Source organism: Cardiocondyla obscurior, linkage group LG12 (genome assembly GCF_019399895.1).
Source record: "Cardiocondyla obscurior isolate alpha-2009 linkage group LG12, Cobs3.1, whole genome shotgun sequence".
Taxonomy (NCBI): Eukaryota; Metazoa; Arthropoda; class Insecta; order Hymenoptera; family Formicidae; genus Cardiocondyla; species Cardiocondyla obscurior.
The window spans coordinates 5,549,486-5,568,472 of record NC_091875.1 but is presented as its reverse complement, the minus strand read 5'-3'; the positions used below and the strand labels follow the sequence as shown (position 1 = coordinate 5,568,472).

At 48.0% G+C, this 18,987-nt stretch overlaps 1 protein-coding gene across 1 annotated transcript in view; it reads right to left on the bottom strand.

The window, feature by feature from the left end:
* The window catches only part of LOC139107249 (C-Maf-inducing protein), a 29,710-nt gene that overhangs the window by 7,207 nt on the left and 3,516 nt on the right, over window positions 1–18,987 (bottom strand). The window lies entirely within an intron of this gene.

The window sequence follows — 18,987 nt, the reverse complement described above, 5'->3', positions numbered from 1 at the left end:
TCCTACGCTTCCGTTCTGTGCCACCGAAAAGTGCTCCGGCAGAAAAAAGGTTATGTCGCGAGAGTAACGGACGGGAAGCGTCCGACTTGAAGTGCGCCGCGTTCGGTATTACCAACCCGCATCTCTCGCCATCTACTTCAGCGACGGTCAGCGAGTTCCGGCGGTCGCCATAGTTAGAACGAGATCTACACCTTTTTGAGGAATCTGAGGAAGATAAAGTGCGCGGGGGAACATTTAACATCGCGGCCCGTCTCGTTCGCCGTTTGATGGCAAGTTCGCGACGTCGTTTGTACCGCCGAGAATTGATCGAAGAATCAAGAGGACTTCGCTTCACATCCTGGCCAGTTTCCTGTCGAGATCGAGGACGACTCGAGAGAAGACCCGGCGGAATTAAACAATACGAATATCGAGAGTGGAAATTTGTACAACTGATCGTTCGTCGCGCTTCCTAATTTAAATCGTAAAAAATCGCCGCGATAACCCTCCCGTTATTCTTTCGGTCGTTCGTCTTTCGAGTGAGTGTCAGTGATTAGTGACTATAAAAAAAAAGCAGAGCAGTGTAATATAATGTGAAGTGATTGAAAGTGCTACAACACGTAAGGATTAATTTATGCAGAATACTGCCCCAGAAGGAAGGAAGGAAGGAAGGAGGGAAGGACGGACGAAAGAATGGAAAGTAACCTAATCTAACCCAACCAGGAGACACAAATGTAAGTGAACCGGCGACACGCCGTTGACTGTACATCAATTGTAATTGTTAATAGAATTTACTAATATCCGAATCTAATGACGCGCGCGAAGCTCGCGCTCCGTGATCTCTGGTTAATAAATAAAATCAGCCACGTACAATAATCGGTTTAATAATCCGTCATTACTTCGTAACTGCGTGAGAATGATTTTGTACTCATTATCAAGAGCGATTTCGTTAATTGGCAAATAAGAACCGCGGTAATCACGTTCCGCGAAAACGAGATGCGGAATAGAAACATTGTAATAAGATGAAATCTAAAGGCTCGTCGTGAGTTAAAGTAACTCATCGCGGGAAAAACATAATCGAGAGAAATCTATTATTTGCGCCGTCGATCATTAATCATTTTCTGATTTATGCCAGACATAATCGTGGATTGTTATTGCCGTTTGACGCATAAATCCGACAAATAAACGTCACATCCACCGATTACGTAAGTTCAGCGACGTTAGGCGAATAATGGGAGAGTGCACGTAATACCTGCATTATTCCGCAAAAGTCATTATACCGATCTCGATAATAAGGAGGGAAAAATGCCGCGCAAAATTTCTTCGCGGCGATCCTAAAATTAACGCGGCACACAAACCCCGGCGGGTTAAACCGCAATTCGGGAAAGACCGGCGAATTATTCAAGCCCGGCTTCCCCTTTTAAATTTCGCTTCAAATATAACTAGTTACGATTATTAATTTAGAAAGAAAAGAGAAAGTTTCGTTCCACGCGGCCGATGGTGGAACGAAATCGATAGTCACCACTTTGACTTACCCCGTCGCGCAAATTCGTTTTCAACTTCGGCGAGCATAGCAAACTTAATTCCTCTCCCTTCTTTTTTTTTTTTTTTTTATGCGACAGCTTAATGCCGACTACGAGGTAGCTTTCCGGACTTTCGACGCGCGCGCGGCTCGGCCTTTAGAAGTGACGCAATCATACTCACCGTAACGAGGTGCATGAATGTATAAAGCGATACACCAGAGAATCTGGCCGTGGCAACAAAAAAGCCGACTTGGCAAAGACGTGCGAGAAAGACAGACGAGGGAGGGCGGGAGAGTGAAAAAGGGGGAGGGGGGGGTCGGCGAGTCGAGGGAGAAGTTGCATAATACGGCCTGACGAGGACAATGCGCCCTGGTTCGCGCATCACTTCGGTGGTGCCTCGAGTTCTGAGACTGCGACCGGGAGATGACGCGGTATCTTGTGCATGTGTACGGAATGCAACACGCCCGCGCGCATCCGCGTCCGTGTGAATACGCAATCGCGCGTCCGTGTGTAAACGTAATATCGGCGACCGACACACAGAGACACGGTCACCTGCGTGTGGAATAGTGAATGACGTCAGAGCGGGGTGCCGCGAATCTAGGCCGAGGGTTGAACGACTGTTGGAGCAGACTTGGCCGAATCTGGGGCACCGCCGCATCCCCTTTCGCCAAGCGCGACCGAAAGCGACGCTTTGCGAGCGAATCGCGTCGGAATATATGCGCAATATTTTCACGAAAAAACGCGGACGGTCAATCGAATTTTACTCCCGACTGAGGGTGCGTGTTACTTCGCTCGGACTCGAGCTCTTAAAAGTCCCAACTGGAAAAAAGACGGGAGAAAGGCAGGAAAAAGGTGACTCGAGAGCGGGACTCGAAGCGAATAAATCATTGAGAAGCCGTACGGTGCAGCGCGCTGATAAATATTGCACGTCCGTTGGAAAACGCTCGCAAAAAATTACAAATTACATTATATTAACATTGTAGAGTCAATAATAAAACGCGATTATTGTTCTAAAGTTACCGTATTAATATCTCGATTAAAAATTAATTTGATCCACCGGAAGAATTTTTAATAAAATTCCAGAGGAAACACATTTTTTTTTCTTTTTTTTTTTTCTCTCTTCTAAGAAAATTCATAGACGGAGTTACGCTCCGCGACGGGAAGTCAAATACTTGTTCCACGCATTTGATTTACAAACCCGAGAGTGCAAAGTAAATCTACTTCGTTTGCTGGACATGCCGGGTCTGCAGACGGTCGTGCGTGCTGTTAAACAGCGGAATGGCGAAATAAAAATTCACTTGCGTGCGACGAACGGGCCGTATTTCATGAATAAAGATCCCGTTTCGTCTGGCGCGCGTTTATCGCAACTTTATGCATATTAGCGATTAAATAAGTTTCGCTGCTTACGGCGAGGATGCGTGGCATTTATGCGTGGCGCGCTGAAAAAAGAGGACGATCCGGTGCGCGCCGCGAGCGCGTCGTCGCGCTACAAAGGGCGCACGGCGCGAGTAATGTGCAACTTTTTTTTTTTTCTTTTTTCCTTTTTTTCTTTTTTTTTCCCCCCTCGTCGTATCTTTCGATCCCAAGGTCATCTTTTGTAAACGGCTTCACGCTCTTTTTATGCATCTGTGCTATGCGCGGAGACTGCTGCCATGCATATGCATGCGCCATGCATATTCATGCGTGACGTAAACGATAACGAAACGACTGCGCTCATTACTTAACTCCGGGAATAGTTGAATTTCGTGTAATCCGCGATAATAACTTGATGCACGGGTGCGGCCGTGTTTTATTCCCGCGGCTCCTCCGCAATCCATTCCCGGTTACGGCTGTGTTACACCCGCGTCCGAATCGCGCCCGTTGTTTCGCCCGCGCGCGTTTTACGAGCGCTCCTCTAATTAAGAACGATGGATAACATTATCGCGCGATGCTGCACGCGCTATCAAGGGTGTCGAACGTCAATGCGTTAAATGATGGACAAGTGCGAACGATACCGGGCGCGATATCTGCCGGCGTTTCTCTCTTTTCTCATTTTTTTTTTCATTTTTTCCTTTTTTTTTTTTGTTGAACAGAACGGAAATTTACAAACGGGAATTGTACGCGGAATTTTTCACGTGATTCGCGAAAACTCGATTGCGCCACCCGCGCTGGTAATCAAAGCGTGAATCCCTCGCTGACCCGTTAATGAATACCTGGAAACGTGCGCTTTATTTATTTTATTTGGCGTCAAATGCAACTCTTTTTTTTATTTTTTTTTTACCCGCAATATTTTTTTCGCATCCGCGCGGTACGCAATTGCACGACTCGCTGCAATTGCGACTGATCAGGATGCAAGGATGACAGACCACACATTTCCACACAACTTGGGTGACGTTGTCGCGCTTGCAATTGTAAACCAAATCGCGATTGTTTAAGTGCCGCAATCCGGGGCTCGCGACGCTTCCGGCGCGATCGCACTTCGCGCTCGCGTGAAAAAAGAGACGAGGGTGCATCGTGTACAAGCAATTATTGCCGCGAGCACTCGATCTTCGTTCGTCACGTTAAAGAATAAAAAAATATCAGGCTGAAAAGGCGTCAAAACTCGGTAAACGTATCGCGGTTGCCGAATTTAGAATCCATCAAACTTCCTCTTACATCAATCGAAGGTTTTGCATTTCTCTTTCCTTTCTGCGCGCAGTGCTTCTCCTCTAGTGTTACAATTTTTATTCACGAGCTTGTATAAAATAATAAAACTAAAAATAAAATAAAAAAAGAAAAATAAAAAGTATAAAAAAAGAAATAAAAAAAAAAATAGAAAAACGTGATGAGGAGTGACGTTCGTGCCGGAATATAACGAACGTGTGTTACAAAGTTACGACACGAAATCTCGCGCTTTACGTCGCCCGCCCGCACCACCACGTGATATACTTTTGCGGCAGAAACTCACTCTCTCGATTTAGTATCGCGACAAGCGTCCAATTATATAAAGGAAGGCAGCGATGTCGCGGGCACGTGCCCGTAAAATCGCACGTGGCCAATTTGTCGCGTAACATATACGAGGCTCGGGGATACGGTGCCTCGTCACTTATCGATTATAAATGTTACGCAACGCTACACAGGCCTTTGCGCCCGCAGAAAGTACCGACAGCGAGATGTGACACACAAAACGAATACTTAAGAGCAATCTCCCAACCGTCTCTCAATAGATATATCTCTGAAAAATTAGAATTACAACCTGAAATCTCGATAAATGAAATAAAAGTGTTTTCTTTCTTTTTTCTTTTTTTTTCTTTTAAGTTACGGTTACTATTTCGAGAATTTTTATCACAAATCGAGCGTGCCAAGCAGTTGTGATACCCTTATTTAATCCAAAAACTGATAATTATATTTTTCGTATCGATAATGAGCGGGTTTATTTATAAAGCGCTTCTTTTCCTCTTCCTTCCCTCGATGTAACGGAATTAAACGCGATATCGGTATTTTCGTTCACCGATTATTATTTCTGACGTCCGCGATTTCCGAGGTCGTTGCCCCCGGTGCCTTTTCGAGTCGTTCATTTGACAAATAAATTGTTTACGGCGCAAAAACGAACGTAGACGCCGGCCGCCACCTCAATATTGTCACGAATTTATCGTTTTGCGGTTTAACGTGTCCATTCGAAATTGCGAGGCGCACGTGACTGCGTCATGCCGCGTGTTCGTGGCGAAGTCTAATCTTCAGCGGAAACGCGAATCCGGCGCGAATGAGAGTGCTTTCGCATTTTACTTTATGGATCGTTTATACGTTGCCAGTATTTTACTCTGAAAAATAGTGGGAGCGTGTTTTATTTTATTTTCCTCTCTATAATTCAAAATTTGTCACAGAAACGATTTTTCTTCACGCCGTTCTTTTTTTTTTTTCTTTTTGCCGCTTGCAAATAATAATTTGGAAAATATCAAAAGAGAGGTTTCGTTTATCTACAAAATACCTCGGCACGTTCGGTAAAATCAGTCGGTTCGCCACAGAGAAGATGTAGCCGGCTGTAATACAGCGGTGTGGATCTAAAAATATCCGCGCCCATAAAAGCACCGGCCCGATCGCGCCGGCGAAAACAATACAAGATAAACGGGACGACAACGGCGAAATGAATCGATTGTTGGCGAACGATAGCAGATTGCGATTCGAAATATCCTCCGGGAGATTGGTTGCGCGCAAACAGTTTTCCCAAGCGAGATGACGTACGGCAAATCGCGAAATTTTTACGAGATCGGAGATTGCGCCCGGGATATTTTATCGCGCGTTGCGATATCCGCGCCGCATTTTAACCGCATCATACATACGACATACGTCCGGTGCCCCTTTCGCAGCGCGCGAAATACGCGCGATAACGAAGCGCGAAAAAAAAAAAAAGGAAAAAAACAACTCCAGGAAATATAGTTGACGCTTGACGAATTAAATAAACCGCTTGCTCAAAGTTAATAAATTTCGCGAGAAGTATGTACGTATTTTTAGCATGAGTCACTTAAATGTTCTTATCAAAGATGATACCAGGCGTTCTCGCGAATTGAATAGTGACATCACGCGATCGACGTGCGACAATTATCATCGAAAGAATTTCCTCGAATGCGGGAGAACTCAGACGCGAGTGAAAAATTACGGTTGTCGGAAGAGAAAAAAAAGAAGAAAAAAAAAAAAAAAAGTTAGCCGCAGATTCGAGAGGACTTTCAGCCTGCGATTTGTTCAGAGATCATTGGCGGAGTGGACGTTTGAGGAAATCCCGGAAAGTGCGGTGCTCGTCGGGCGAACAATTTCGTTGAATCCATGTTAAAATACACCGATTGATTCGACTCGACGGAGAGACCGCGAAGGCGCAATCGTGGAGCACGGCTGTCGGTGACATTTACCTTCTCCGGTTTACCTACGAAATATAAATCCCACGGATTTACACGACAGGTCGCGAATAAAAGCCCCTCTTTTCTATTCTCTCTCGCAAGCGACGACGCCGGTAGACGCGAAGTCCTCGTGCGCAACTGGAAAACGGGCCCGAGTATGAACGCGATGATTTATCTTCCTTTCCGTCCGTGACGGTCCATAAGCGGGAATATTTGTTGGAGATTAGTCTTTTAACTGCCCACACACACGTCAGAACGGGACGCCGCAAATGTCTGCGACTCATTCCGAGCAATTACTCCGTTGTGGAATTACACGTTGCACCGCGCAGCAACCGGCGAGGTCTCCGTGACGAAATTTGATTGATGTTTTCGTGCTAATGTTACCGCTGACGCTCGAAAATTATTCATTACGACGGGATTTACGTCGCGTCTCGCGTTCGCTGATCCGACGCTAGCCCGCGGGTCATCGTCAGCAGCCGCGTCGGCGATCGCTGAATTAAACTTGCTCCTGTTTTATTCAGACCGAGACTATACAGCGGACCGTATATAAATCCCGATCGAATCGCTTCAGATTTCGGCCCCGGGTGAAATTACAATGAGTAATCGGGCAACCTTCGGCGCTCGCATTTAATTTATTTTAATTTAACATCGTTCGCTTACCCTGTTCCTCTCCCCGTTTCCCCTTTCTCTTTCTCTCTCATTTTGTTTATTCATCTTGAATACGCTCGTCGTAAATCGCTTATCTTTATTAATTAACTTGTAATACCGCGGACTTACGTCATGCGTCATGTCTATCAAATGTCAAAAGCGTCTCTCTTGTTAATTTTCATGATGCATCTTTCCGTTCTAACAACGGAACGATTTACATAGCGCTGGATAATAGTAGAATCGAGTTTTCTCATTAACCTTTATTATATACGCGTCGCTTCTGATAAATTCCATCAGGTGCGTTATCGGCGACGATAAACGCGTCCACGTTCGTTCACGAATCGCAGTCGGAATACGAAAGCGCGATAAATCATCTTCGACATATCGCTTCAAAATTATTTATCGTTTCTTTTTCTTTCTCTTCTCCCCCTCGCCCTTCTTTCTTTCTCTCTCTCTCTCTCTCTCTTTCTTTCTCGACAAGTTGTCCACTCGCACGAAAATCACGCGCGGGTAAAAGGCTGCGATCTCGAATTGCGCGCGGAATCTCCTCTTAATGGCTTTGCGATCGGAGTCTGAATGTCGGTAGAAATTTTTCATCGCGCTCCACTTCCTCCCGAGTAGCATCGAATGTTTGCGCCCGCCGAATGTCGCCGCCCGCGTTCGAACGGACCGCCGCGCGGCGCTTCTCACCCGCACGTTTCAAGATGCGCGCCTCCCCCCCGGCCTGACATTTTAACGGTTGCTAAAAGCGCCCGTAAAAAGTCCGGAGGAGAAGGGCGTCCCCCGCGATTGTTTTACGCGTCGCACTTTGTTCCGGTTATGGCGCGCGGGAGTAGTGTGCGAATTCCCGCACATAAACGTGCGTCACGTAAAACGTTGCGAAAATTGTCACGCGAGGAATTTGCATAGAATGGAAAAACAGCGTGAATCGCAGAGTTTCTTATAGACCCGCGTCACGGCTAGGAGGAAAAAAAAAAGGAAAGAAATTCGAAAAGGGCAGAGGCACACACGCCTCGGCACGATTTACGTAACGTGCTTGGAAATTCGCGGCGATCGATAATTACTCTTTCGCGCGGCGCTCTCGCGCGAAGGGAAGAGAAAAACTTATATATACGCCGCGGAGTTTCGCAGTTAACTACCGTAGGGCTTTGAGTAACGCCGGCCCTCCCACGGGATATTAACTTTTAAAGCAAACTCGCCGCGTGCTTTTTTTTTCCCCCCACCTTCCTTTTTTTTTCATTTTCGAGTTTAACGAGTTTTCAGACCTGCATTCCGAAAGTCTATACGTTTCCTCGAACGGCGACGGGAGTTGAGCTCGCGTTTCCGCCGTAACCCATCGGTGGCAAAAGGACGATTCGCGCGTACTGCGTTCGTTTCCATTCCGCCGTCGTGTTTGCCCTGCGAGTAAGATCCGCGCCGGACTCGTCGTCGTTATTCCGCGGCACTTCGCGGCCGCTAATTTCGAGCGGTCTTTCCGCCGGCCGCGTTCAGCAACCGTGAAAGCGATTCGGTCGAAGTCACCGCGTCGTCCTATTATCTCTGATACTCCGAGCCGCCGCCCGGCCTCGTTACCGGGCTTTTAAACAGTGCTGAGCGTCTAATTACAGGGGACATTCCGTCGCTCGGGATTCTTCGCGGGGCTTAATGACGATATCTTTCGTTCCTCCGTGCGCCTCTTTATATCGCCGACTTAAAAGAGAAGCCGCTTCGCGACTGGAGAACACGAGATCAGAGCCGTACCGAAAAGAAGCCTCCGCTCTCGAAAAGGCTCACGTCTCCATCAACGGCGAGTCTGGCATGCTTTTTCGCGCCTCGGTAGTTCGGATCCTAACAATTCCATCGTTCGCAACAGGGAGAAGAGATTTCGTCGACGGACCAAGGTCCCGGTTCGTCTCGCAACATTTACGTAGCCGGCGATTTCTTTTTCTTATTCACGTTCTTTTTTATTCCTCGGATTCCTCAAGCGAGCAATATATTTCGCCCGCCTGTCTTCCCTCCATTTTCCTTCCACGGTTATTTTCGATTGCGCAAGATGCCTGATTATTCTTAAAAGCGGATGCCTTTTCGGGTCCCCGCGCCGCCCGCGTCGAAAATAAGCGAGAGTCGGTTTGCTTAATTACGCTTTAGCGTTTCGTCTTGCTCGTCAACCGTGCCGCCGCACGATTCCAGTTGCGGATCGAAGCCGGCAATTAATTTGAACTCGACGAGATTCCTCGCGGGATTACTCCGCCGTCTCCCTTCGTCGCTTTCCTGCTCCTTCGAGCGAGAGCTGGGTCTCCCATGCCTCGCAGGGATTCTCTCGACCGGCGTCGTTCTCGAAGGCCGCGAAAAACGAGACGGCGACCGGCGTTTTACGTTAGCGAGGAGGAGCGAAGCGGCCGCTGCTCGAACACGTAGCCCAGGGTCAGCTTTGACGTCAGCGGAACACACGCTCGTACACACGCACGCGTGCACGCACGAACGCCCGCTCGCACGTTCGCATGGAGAACCGCGCCCGCAACATCCGACTCGCTCGTGCCCATTCGCTTCGTCCAGAAACGCCCGTCCCCACGTTCCTCCGCGTGTTCCCTCGCTCACGGTCCGGAGAGAGGATTTCTCCGCCGCGGGAAATTGCGTCCTCGCGATTTCCAGGCGATCAAAGATAATAGACTCGCTATCGGCAAATCGAGCCTCCCCCTCCCGGAGAAAATTCCCGGCGGAATCGCGCCCGTCGGTCGATCGTAACTCGCGATAGAATTTTAATTGTACGTTTAGCCGGGCAACGGTACGATGAAACCGCGGTCAATGACCTCCCACATTTTCCGGATGAAAAAAAAAAAAGTCTCCCGAAGCGACCGCGGGGCTGTGATTTAAAGGGACGGCTGATAATCCCGAGATACAGTATATGTATACGCGCGCGTGCCGAAACTCCGTCGCTGCCGTAAATCACGGGCCGCGATTTGTCTCTCTCCGGCCGGAGTTTCCCCGCGGGGGAAGGGGACGGGCACACGTCCGTCCCGACGATGTATTTCGCTTCAGTTGCGCGTATCGATTGCGTGAAGAGGTCAGAGGCGAACCCCGCGTGAACCCTCGCTCGTCGGAGATTCGGTTGTTCGCGTCATCGCGTGGTTCGCGCGTGGACAAGAAGCCGATACACGGCAAGGATCTCACGGTGCCCGAAACTCTGCCGTCCTCGAGATCTAATCACCTCCGCGCTCGAGATCTCGCCGCTGTCCTTTTTTTTTTTCTTTTTTTTCTCTCTTCTTCTTTCCGGTCCGGAGACGTCGCGAAGCCACGCGCGTTTCGCTCGGCGCGCGAAAGCGCTCGGAGAGAAAATGCATTTAGCGCGCCGCAATTTGCATTCGATTACGCTCTCGGAATCAGTCTTTCGCGACGTAAGAGCCGCGATCCCGTCGCTCCGCAATCCGATCCGGCGCGTTAGCTTCGCGATGCATATGCATGGCGCGATATTAACGATCGAAACTCAATGCACTGGCAAAAAGCGGATCGAGTAATGATACTCCGCGCGACATTGTACACCTTTTTTATTCCTTCCCCTCCCCACGCGACAAAACGCACGACAATGGGATCGCGCGTTCGGCCGCAGACGTACCTTGGAATTTCCCTGCGATTCTTCTCACCGGGTAGTATAATTTTTACGACACGAGGCTATTCTCGTGCGTAGGTAGGTTACCCTTTTTTTTTTTTTTACAGTCCCGAGAGCGCGACCCGTAGATCGGCACGAGATTTACAACGCCGTCGGCCGCTTTATTTTACGGGAACGAGAATTAAATACCGGACGTTTTACGTCAATAGTTGTATGTAACCACGCGCGCACGTGTAAGCTGCAATCTGGAACTACTTACGCGCGTAATGATCGCGCCACTCCGAATCGGGCCTCGTATCATACGTACACGCGGCCATATCGGCGCAACACGAATCGATAACGGATCCTTGATTCAATCCGCAATTACTCGATCGTTCGCTGGTGACAAATGCAGGCGAATTAGACGAATTACGCCTCGACCACTCGCCGTTCGATGACCGCGCAATGAATTCCTTCGCCGGGCGTTCATCGCCGGCAGATAAATTTCCATTTAGGTAAAGATTTACGAGAAAACGCGCTCGGATAATCGGCGTTTCTTGCCTCTGTCTTTTCCTTTCAAGCGTATTGAAAGTTACTTGCCGATCCGCGAACAGGCGGACTGACGCATGTGCGCGCGTGCGATTTGTCGCGCCTTCGCATAAATGTATGCGCTAATCGTCGTCATCGGCGGCCGCGAAACTTTTCGGCGTAAGAGAACGTGCCGTTGCTTCCTCCGGTTTTCTTATTCAAACCGCCGCGCGGAGTACAGATAACGTAACGAACGTCACGTCGGCTATTTTTAGAAATTGATTGCCGTTCCGAGCGATCACAGTGGTCGCAGTCTCATTTATGGAACGTAATTGCGCGACACTGCGTTTACGAGGGAGAGAGCTTTTACGAGAGGCGTCGGTTTTTGCAAATCCGATCTCGTAAAACGCGTTTATGATATTCACGGCAATTTCCCGCGGTACAAATATTCATTACGCGCTCCTCCGCGAGGATTAGCGCGTTTCGGTTTTAATCCGCGACCCATTGGAAAAATATAAATTCGCGTGCACGAAGGACGTGCTCGTGCAACTTTGATTTCGCATTGACGCAAGATCATATATTATTCTCGCTCGCTTCGCGCGCGCGCGCGTATAACGTGTGTGTAGGTTCAATGAAATCGCAAATAATACGGGAGACCGGAGACCGAAATCGGATAAAATCGTATTTGCGGGCGATGTAATTTTACGAATAATTCAGCGGTATATTTTCGGTACCCTTGCCCTGTCAATTTTCACTCGCTCGCGGCCCGCGATCGATCCCGGTCCTTCATATCGCGCCGCGGATAGCTCGAAATAATCCACCGACTAAATCCGACTCGTCTGTTCCGAATCGGTTCGTTCATTGAGTTACATCGTCAGCGCTCGGAGTTAAGTTTAGCTAACTAACCGAGAACGACCGTCTGCGGACGCGCAATATTTTACGAAGCTCCGCGGTAGCCGGGTGGCCCCGTTTCGCGGACGCTCTCCATCGAGCGCGGAACGTGTTCCGAAAGGAAAAATATTACGAGTATGTACCTGGCCGCGCCGAGCACATTCGTCGCGTCGGATAAGTCGGTATCGAACGCGACATTCGAGCGTCTGGCGTCGTTGCGTAACCCAGATCGAGACTCGGCTCTAACGCGGCTCGAAGGCGCGACGAAAAAGAGCAGTCTGTCATCGGTGGCTTCAGCGAATTCCGCGTGACGCGAAGGGGCGGCGTTAAATGCACGCGAGGCTCGGGGAAAGAGAAAATAATCATCGCCGTCATCGAGAACGAATCGAGAAATCTCGCACGTGCGACACATTATTTTTACAATCTTTCTCGATACGCCCGGGAAGAAGACAGGACGGGACGAGAGAGCCTTCGTCGCTCGTTTCGCAAATAAAGAGCCGACCCGACGTGGGTATAACGACACCGGTGAGCTATCGACCGCTATCACGTTGGTCGATTCTCAATTGAATTGATGTTAATTGCGCCCGTCGTCCACCGGCCGGCCATTAGCAGTATTTGCGTCGCGAGAAACGCTTCACTCCTGCGTCACGTAATAATATATCTAATGGCATCGCGTGTTACCCAAGACGAGTTTCCTGCCCATCCTCAGTTTATGCTCGGCGATAAATGGAGCGCGTAAATGCCAAAAGCCGAGCACGGTTGAAGGAGCCGCCGCCTCGCGGCTTCGCAGCCGCGGTTTAACGCGGCCGTAACGCGTCGAATGACAATGCAGTCACTGCAATCAATTCTCTTTTAATCGTTTTACACGCCAAGAGGCCGACACGAGATCCGTAAATATTTTTCCACCAGAATTTCAACATAAATCCGGACTGAATATTATATCGAGCGTGCCGGGCAAGCCGTTAGCGCGGGTGATTCGCAGCTTCGTTTTCTCGGTTTCGCACCATTTCTCGCGGCCGAGATATTTTAATACCCCAAGCTCGCAATCTTCAAAGTGCACCTTCAAGCAAATCCGTGCGATCAAATACCCCGTAACAGACGGTCCTTTGATGTTCCAGACTACCGTCAAGTTCCTTCGGCCGTCGTCGTTTTCTCGGGACACGGATCCGTTTCCATCCGCGCCGGTTTCGATCTTTTTTTTCACGGCGCTCGGAATGCGTCAGAGAACTGGGAAAGCGTTGACACCCCGGTGCGTCACACAATACGATTTTGTTTGCCGCTTTAATCCAATGTACAATCGTCATTATACGCGAGCGATTCTCTTTATCCGCGAATGAAATTAAAAGGCCGGAATGAAGCGAGATGCGACGATCAACGCGGCCGTTCGCGGCGACGTGTGACGTCCCGCCGTTAATAATAACTCGCGCAAATGCAATCTCGCCCCGGCATTACGCGGCCGAATTCGAGTCAACTCTATTGTAACGTTTCCAATTTTCCGTAATGCGATATGCACACGTGCGTGGAAAATGAAGTCTCGCGTATTATATTTTACATTATTAATACAAACTCGCCGTTTCGTGCACGAAGGCATTAAACAGTACTGGACCGTACGCGTTAAGTAACGATTTTTTCTTTCTTTTTTTTATCCGCTCTGTTGAATTGAATTAATTTCATCCTAAACGACGATTAGCGACAGCGGCGTTTCAACTATGCTTTCCTCACGCGCGGTTTCTTCGCGCCGCACGCGACTTCGTCGCAAATTGTCTAATAATTACAGATCATTGAAAAAAAAAAAAAAAGTGAAAGCGGCACGTAAAATGTTCGTTAACTCGAGCGTTTAGATCAACCCGCGATTTTTATCCGGTAAACGAGCTGATACACGGAATTCGTCACCGATTGATAAAAATAAAAAAAAAATAAATAAAAAAAAAACGTCGCGCGGAGCAACGGTCGTTAAAAATTGGCGATAATTTTCCCTTACCCCTCGTGTAATAACGCGGAAAGGAATAATTTACGTTGGCTCGCAACGCGGGGAATCCATTACGAGCGTCCTTCGTCGCCGCCTCGCGACCGCGAAAGTGCGTAGCGCGCACGACTTTTCGCGAGTACAGTTACGCGCTATCTATCGCGAATAAAATTGCAGGCTATCGGCGCACATGTGCCGGTGTGACTAATGTCCCGTAATTCACAAAGCTGACGCGATAAAGCGACTTTCCCGGCGGAGACCGCGCGGTTTCCGTCACCGTTTTCCGAGAAACGCCACGTGCACGTCAACGCTCGTTGCCCGAACGCCCGCAATTATTTACTTACACGCACACACCATCGTAACTCGATCGCTGGTCGGTCAGTTAATAAAGTTATATTAATTATAATTTCAATTGTATTATATTGTTGAACTTCGTCCAAACGATCCGGATGCGAAACGAAGGAGGCGGGTTTGCGCGCATACATACAAATGAACTGCGGGCTCGCGAGAAATACCGTCGCATCGCGTGGCAAAATTTGTTAATTGAAGCGACAATAACTAAAATTGCCCGAATCAGGCACGGTTTAGCGAATTGAAGTAAATGAGTGAAATGAGGTGTACAAGGGCGCGAAGCGAAATTTACGTTCCCCGATAACACTTCTAATAATATGTCCTTACGTATCGCGTATCTTTGTAATATTAATATAAATATCGCACGCGCGTACGTAAAAGACTAAAGAAAACATTTAAAAAATAAAATAAAATAAAATAAAATAAAAGACGATAGAAAAGAAGCGGGCGTTTACGTCTTCCGCGATATGCCCCGCGACGCGAAACAAAAGCCGAGATACTTGACGTCGAATTATCGGACGCGTGGCTGACCCAAATAGCGGTCGCTTTCCTAAAAATACGTTTCGCGTCATATGGTTTATTCGTTAAACGTCCGGTTTAACGAACGTTTTGTTATCGAACAAAGGCGGCATTAGTACGAAAATATCGCTCGTTCTCGGCGCGCGACACATACGCGCGGGGATTACACCGTGGAAATTCCGCCGCGCGTTTAATAAACCTCGTCGACGTGCTCGCGAAATTTTCGCGGAATTAAATTCATCGAATGCGCCGCGGACACGTCGCGCCCTGCGCGCGAAACACCGTGTATAACCGTATAATAACGAAATATGCATTTAAACGGGAATAATAACCAGCGCGGTAACGCCGTTCCCTGCCGATGTTGACCGCCGTGCCGGCGAAAATTGAATTTCTGTTATTTCACGGCGCGAGAGGGAAGCTTTTTAATAACGTTCGTTAAAGCGAAAAAGCAGGAAAAAGTTTTCATTGTTCGACAGCACCGAGAGCCTCAGGCTCAACAGATGAGTATCGCATAAAAATTACAAAAAAATGTAAAATTACGCGAGGGAAAAAGAGAGAGACAGAGAGAGAGAGAGAGAGAAAAAAGAAAAGAGGAATTTAAGAACGAGCGTGAACGTTTACGAGTTGCACTCGGCGCGTGTTACAAGTACTTCCCGCTTTTATTGCAATTTTTTTTATTTCCTCGATAAGGAATCGATCTATGTTCGTGGCCGCGTCGCGATGCACTCGCCTCCGAAGCATCAGCGCGAAAACAGTTAGAGGATAAGTCCGTAGGAAATCCTCTTTACTGCCGAATGGACGCGGATATATCCGCGACTCAATCGCAGTTAAGTTTTATGAATCTTTACCTGGGCCGTAACAAGCGGGCTGTCCGTATTGTGAAGTAGCATCGACCCTTCTTTACTCTCCGCCGAGCCCGACACTAAATCCCGATTAGTCGGATTAACTATGCCTGGAATTGCCCGGTGCTTTATTAATGAGCCGTGTGTCGGCAATGCTAACAGATCGAGATCTCTCGCAGGCGAAACGTTACACGCGCTGTCGGCGCTCCGGTTACGACAAAACGCCGGCAGGAAAATGTCGTTAATTATTGAGCGGTTAATCAGCCGAATACATGAACGGAAACGACGAGGGAGAACGGCGAGCAAATAAATTCCTAAAAATATTCGCGGCCTCGTATATTCGAATTACAACGAGATATCGGAAACGTCGGCTGCTTATTTTCACTGTGCCTTCGATATTAGGAATTCCGCGCGATAGCATATTAATTACGTCTCTGACGTGGCTTTTGCACTAATAAAAGCGTTTTGTTTGTATAAGTAGCAATACAATTAAACTTAAGTGCACCTAATGTCGCCGCGTGCCGTTCTCTATATAGATCATTGCCATCCTTTTGAGTCGCGCGTTAATTTTAATAGCGCGCCCCGTCGTAAATGAACGTACGGTAATTGCGGCCCGACCTTACGTCGAGTATTTTCGGCATCAGCGAATTCGCATCTGATATTATCTAAATATTAATACTGTGCGCGAGGAGAGAAGGAAAGAGTGTCGGGTGACATCGATGATATTAATGGCAACCGATATACCCGAGCGGGCTAAACGATCCCGCGACGTCGAGGGACCAATTTCTTCTTCTTCTTTTTTTTTTTTTTTTTTTTTTCGCCGTTTGAATGCGTCAGAAAAGTCGCGACTCTCTTATCGGCTGCTCGCTCGATTAACCATAGCGAGTGGAGCTGACACAATCAGCATACGCGTTTCTCTCTATTTTTTTTCTCCTTCTCCCTCCCCCGCCGTCTGTCGTTCGTCGTCACGTTCACCCGAATTTCACGTAAGCCGAGGCTGACGCTCAGGCCGATCAAACATCGATTCGCAACGGGATGAACGGCGAATTAACATAATCTGGAGTCTCCGAAAAGAGAAAGAAATAAAAAAAAGAAAAAAGAGAAATTAACGCGAATTTCACGTTTGCGTGACATTTAGAACGGCCGTCGCACAAATACCGAACGCGAGCGATCAAATACAAGAATTCGACTCGGTTCAATTATCAAGGAATGTTGCCCGAAAAATGTGATCGACAGGTTTTATCGATGACGAGACCGACTCAGCCTTGTTCCGTCGTCAAGGTGCAAGTTTTTATTTTTTTTTTTTTCCCCCCGTGACGATATCCAAGTGCCGTCTCCTATCGATACCGCACACTACCTGTTATCGTGACGTACCTCGTGAATTACGTCACATGTTACCCTGATATTGTTATCGCTGTTATTTATTTGCACGATTATTAGTATCAGTCATCACGATGACGAACTGTCGCATTTAAGATATATACCGTCAAAGGGAATACATATTTCTAAACTATACAAAAAGAAAGGCGCACTAGAACACAGTAAAAAAGAAAAAAAAATATTAATCTCTACGAATGTATCTTTGAAGCAGAGGAGAAGTGCGTCGGGGAATAAGAAAAATATTCTGAGAAAGGGGTTCTGTTAATTGCGCGTAGTTTTATTTTTTTTCGAGTAAAGAAGGCGCACAGTCGCGGGAACATCCAAATGAGTAATGTAATCAGCGGAATACAAAGTTTACGAGGGGGTTTTGTCCTCTTCTCGCGCGCATGCAAATAATTCCTGTTATCGTGCCGCGAGGCCCAGAAGGAGAAACGGACGTCGCGCGAAATTTCTTACCTCGGCGAGACGACTGCTCCGCGTGCGGCACGCCGGAAGGTTTATTTTAAAAGGAAATCGCGTATTTATTATTTCTGCGCATCGGGGAAACGGGGGAAACGCCGTCTGAAAATCTTATCGCGGGGTAAGTGCCTTCGCTACGGAAATAGAATCAATCACGTCGGCGAAGTGCATCAAGTGCCGCTCCGTGTTCCCGGGCTTTTCTACAAAGCGAAACGATAAATTGCATCTCACGAAGCATGGGGGGAGGGGAGGGTGCGGCGGCGGCGGTTCCGTAATCAGGCAATCGGCATCGAACATCGTGATTGCCCGCTGAAAGCTAAAGGTAACGAATTTTCCTCGGGATATTTTTTTTTTTTCTTTTTTTTTTTACCTTCGACCAACATTTTCTTCTCTCTCTTCCTTTTCTCGACTCTCTCAGTCTCATCCGCGCGCAGAAAATTCAGAATTACGTAACATAACCCGCAAAGTGAGAGAAAGAAAGATCTCCCATCGCTGTTCGTTGCACTTGGATGCGGTCGCGCGCGATCGCCGGTGCTTTTTGCCCGTGTATCACGATAGCGTGCCATAAATCGTCGTTGCACCAAGCCCTGACGATGCAGATTGCATTCCGATACAATGCGAGTCGCGGGTGCGAGCGGGGTCGAGGCGGGGACGCGGAGGCCTCGCGTAATCGTTGCCGTCCGAGATGACCGATCTCCGGCGTGGTTTCGTGTGTTACGTGCGAACGCTCGTCCCGGCTTGCCGATATACGATAACGAGAAATCACAGTGCAGGAAGAACGACCAGCGAATTCCGAGGCGACCGAGAATAATGCACTGTAACGATTTTCGATACTACCTCAGAGCTACAAAATTCGTAAATATTCCTACGTTCGCAAACATTAAAAGAGAGACGACAAATGTTTATATTAATAAATAATAAGGGTAGTAATTAATTAATTAATGGATCAGGTCGACCAATAAATATTTGCTACGAGTGTTACGTGACATGTTGAAATTAACGACGACATGAAAGACAGAGGTGATACAAAAAAAAAGAAAAAAAAAAAAAAATCTGGCACTCGAATAAATTATTTTCGCGGACTCCCGGCCTCTCAATTACAGAAGCTCTACGTCAAAGAGACCACCGGGAATTGCAATGATGAAGTATGAATACTCTACTGGCGCGAGTTTACATAACGAACCACGATAAACGCGTCCTTTGCGCGAGAAGCCAGCCGGGCAGGAGTCGCGGATCTCACGAGCCGGAAACGCTCGAGTGTAGGCGCGACACGCGAGACCGCGCGCCGGTTAAACTCGTCGTATTCCAAAACCCGCCTGTCACCTCCAAAATAAACGGATTCACGCCCGTCCTTGGAGCCGTCGGAGATAGGCCCGCCGCGAGCTTTTCCGCGGCCAAGAAATAACCGGATTTCTCGCGCCGCCCGCGGTAGTTTTCTAATTGCCGCCGCCGTGACATTTATCCGAAATCGATTTGTCGATCGCGAAAC